The sequence below is a fragment of the Octopus bimaculoides genome, chromosome 18 (assembly GCF_001194135.2).
Source record: "Octopus bimaculoides isolate UCB-OBI-ISO-001 chromosome 18, ASM119413v2, whole genome shotgun sequence".
NCBI classification, from domain to species: domain Eukaryota; kingdom Metazoa; phylum Mollusca; class Cephalopoda; order Octopoda; family Octopodidae; genus Octopus; species Octopus bimaculoides.
The window spans coordinates 27,236,083-27,239,982 of record NC_068998.1 but is presented as its reverse complement, the minus strand read 5'-3'; the positions used below and the strand labels follow the sequence as shown (position 1 = coordinate 27,239,982).

At 32.8% G+C, this 3,900-nt stretch overlaps 1 protein-coding gene across 1 annotated transcript in view; it reads left to right on the top strand.

The window, feature by feature from the left end:
* Positions 1-445: 445 nt before the first annotated feature.
* The window catches only part of LOC106872045 (polycomb group RING finger protein 3), a 106,225-nt gene continuing 102,770 nt past the window's right edge, over positions 446-3,900 (top strand). The window contains exon 1 of the mRNA XM_014918883.2: positions 446-534. The gene's annotated coding sequence lies outside the window, so the exon portion shown is untranslated. The remainder of the gene's footprint in view (positions 535-3,900) is intronic.

Below are 3,900 nucleotides of genomic sequence, written 5' to 3'. Positions count from 1 at the left end.
TGTATGTTTTTCTTTCAATTACTCCACAGTTCGAGTTCAAAGTAAACATTATCTTTGAGAATGTCACTTAGTTATTCCTCTTCTCATATTAATTTTACCATTTAGACTGATGCAAAGGAAGTAATGCTTCTTCTTTTTAAACTTAACAAAAGTTTTTTTTTTTTACAGTCAACTATCACAAAGAAAGGGATTAGAAAGTACTTTCTCAGTTTACTTCCAATTTGTTCTGCAATAATCAATAAGTAGAAATTATATTTGTAAAGTCTCTTCCATCCATAAACATATTTGAAAGAACATTTTTAGGAAACAGTCAAAATACAAAAATTATGTACCATTTTTAGAGATGGAAAGGGGAGTCTTCTCAAGTTTGAGTTGTCTTATCTTCCTTTACTACCATTATATGTCAGTTTCTCTGATTGGTTGAAATTTTGAGATTTCGTCCAATCAAAATGTCCGACTTTGCCAGCAGTAAAGAACATGGCCGTCAGGTGTTATGGTTTTACCCTCATCCAGTATGTTTTTGATGTTTTCAAGGTAAGTTAGCTGTTAAATGTCGTAATTAAAGTATCAAATCCTTGCTGATTCCTTTCTCAACATTTATAGTACTTTAGTCTTCGCGATAGGTTCGATCTGATGGTATTATTACAGATAGAATTTGAGGAAATTCCGTCTCTCGCTCTTCTCTCGAATGGCATGCTACTGCTACCACTTCAGTGTTATGTATGTGTACGTATTTATGTATGTGTGTGTGTTAAAGAGATCGGTTTCACGTTAATTTCTGCATATCTGTTGGCCTCGATATCAGAGTGTATTACTTTTTAATTAAAATATTGTCATAAAACAATACCCCCATTCACTAACAATCTGCCCGGAAAAAGCTATTTTTGAGTGATGGGGTTAAATGCAACCCCTTGCTTTGTGAACAGTTCTGCGAGTAGCGTGTATATATGTTGCATGGGGACCTGAGAGCGTTTTCATCGCTACATTATATTTGCTTTACAAACACTGTAATTTTAGTTTAAGTTCGATACAGACTAATTTAATAAAGTCTACAAGACAAAATAACTCAAAATTGATCCATGGGTAAATCTGAATTTTCAGTCAGAGTTCATATACGGTGGAAATATGAAATCAACGATGGGACGGGCTCTCAATTACAAATGATGTGGTGTGCGTGTATACACGTGTGTGTATGTGTGTATTTCTGTTTATATAATTGTATTTACAAAATATGTAATGCATATATATATATATATATATATATATATATATATATATATATATATATATATATAAATACATTCAGATAGAAAGTATTGCCGTATATTTATGCATACGTAACTATATACTCACGCATAAGTATATAGAGCCATACACACACGTACAGTGTGTATATGTGTTTATAATTGTGTTTGCGTGTATATATGTATATACAATTATAGTTGAGTGACTTGTATATATAAACCGATAACTATGCAGCTAAATACACATGCACCTTAAACGGAAATTGATTAAATAATTTCTGCGAAAATTTGTCAAAATTTTATTCTGTTGAACATTAATACCTCAGATTGTTTCTATTTGAAAATGTAACGATCCATTCAATCAGTTAGGGCCGAGAATACATGCACACATTCATACACACCCAGGCACAGGCGCGGACATACATTTTCATCATGTCTATGTAGTCATTTATACAAACACACATATATACACGCACACAGATATATAGTCATATACACATACTTATGATTATAGACAAATGTATATCCGACGTCTGCAGTCCCTCGGGGTCGATGATTGTTTACCAGATATAATTTCTTTGGACCCACATATACAGTAATACACACACACACACACGCACGTGTGTGTATGTGTGTGTGTGAATATATGTTCCGATAAGTCTCTATATATCTATGACTCGCTCTGCTGAAGTGAAATATTAAAATATATATATACACATTCCGGTAAGTTCCTACATATGTACGACTCTGTGTGTGTATATATATATATATATATATATATATATATGTGTGTGTGTGTGCGTGTGTGTGTATATTATAGCCATACATTTAGTGAGACTTATCGCATACACATAACTATGTGTTTATATATATTTATGTAATTTAATCATGTTTTTATTCCATCATATGATGCCGTGAAATCTTACATTTGAATTGAAGCAGGTGTTTTGTACGCCTTTTGTAATTCCAGTCTGTAAACAATGAAGTGGAGACTGTACCATTTTTATCAGATGTGGAATTGCATCGGCTAAATATCTTTTCATAAAGCTACCAGTAACTTTTAAACATATGGCCTTGTACTTTGGGGACAACGCCACCGTCTTACCACTAATTTCTATCCATAATCGATGAATGTATGTACATGGATGAACTTTGAAAATGATATTCTCTTTAGTTTAATTGAACAATCTTTCCTTATTTCATACAAGGATAACGTCATTTATTTCCATATTTACTTATAGAATTAGGATTTGTTGAATTGATATATAAGAGTTGTGCTTGTGTTGCACATAACAATTACGATGAGAAATATGATAAATCAAATCATATATTTATATAAATTACTATATTTAAACTTTTGGAATAAACTGTATTGTTATCGCTTTTGTTGGCGTAAATATTTTCATGTATCTTTAGGACGGGCTATTTATAATATTCTATAGAACAGCGAGTAACCATCAGTCTGAGTGTGTATGCGATCTGTATGTGCATACATACACATCCACACACAAGTGTGTTCGTTTATCTTCGTGTTTTATGAGATACTCAGGTAAATAAACACATGTGTAAATAATCTAATGATGCATTATCAGATTTATATTCAGTTGTCAAGTCTGACATCAGGTTATTGTAAACATCTTAATTTAATCAAACCCTAATACTTTATACCAAAACATCCATATGGTCTGTATTCTCTCGAGCAGTCAAGGCTGAATATATCTATCATTGCTTCACCGAAGACTGGGTCTTTGGATTCGCTTGAATCAAATTGCAAACAGTGTTTGTTAATTCTCCTCCTTTAAACTCCCATTTAACTATAGTTAAGTTTCATTGGTTAACTAACACCACAACGCTTTATTAATGCCAGAATATGAAGAAGACTGCAAATGAATGAGGTGCCATCCATCTCAGGAAACCTAAGGGAGTTGTCGCTAGCCCTGTTAAAATAATGGTCATATTTCCTCTCAAATCATACGCTGCCGTTTTCAGAAAGGAAAATGTTCTAGATATGTTTTGATAAACAAAAAGCCATGGTAGGTAGGACTGGAATGCCTTTGTCTCTGTAGATGTACTCGACCAGAGCTTATTTGGGTTTAAACGACAACAAAAATGCTTGCGAGTAAACACGAATAAGTGTTGCTTATATTACAGTTTAATAATGTTGAGCAGTGAATTGATAGGGAAGTTGTCTCGGTTTTGAACTAGTTTGTATGTTTAACTTTATTGTATTATTTCAACACATGACAAGACATACATTGTAGTCGCAATTCACTTAGCTGGTGGTGAATGGAGAAAAGTTAACTGACATTAGTTCATAAAAGCAACATTCAACCATTTGTTAGATTTTTCTGGAAAGAAGAAAAAAAAAATATTGATTCCGAATCACCTCATTGGGGGTTCTTGTATTATTTTAAAGATTACTTTAATAACACACAGCATATAATGTATACAGTTTGCATGCATACACCCATCTATATATACCCTGTGTATATGATTAGTTCACTAATATTATATAATATGGTACATGTCTGAAGTTGTTCTTTGGCCTTTGCGATGAGGATCATTCATGTGTATGCATATATATATCATTTTCATTTTTCATTTTATCTAGTTTCAGCTCATGAGCTGTGGCCATGCTGGGGGCACCGCCATATAT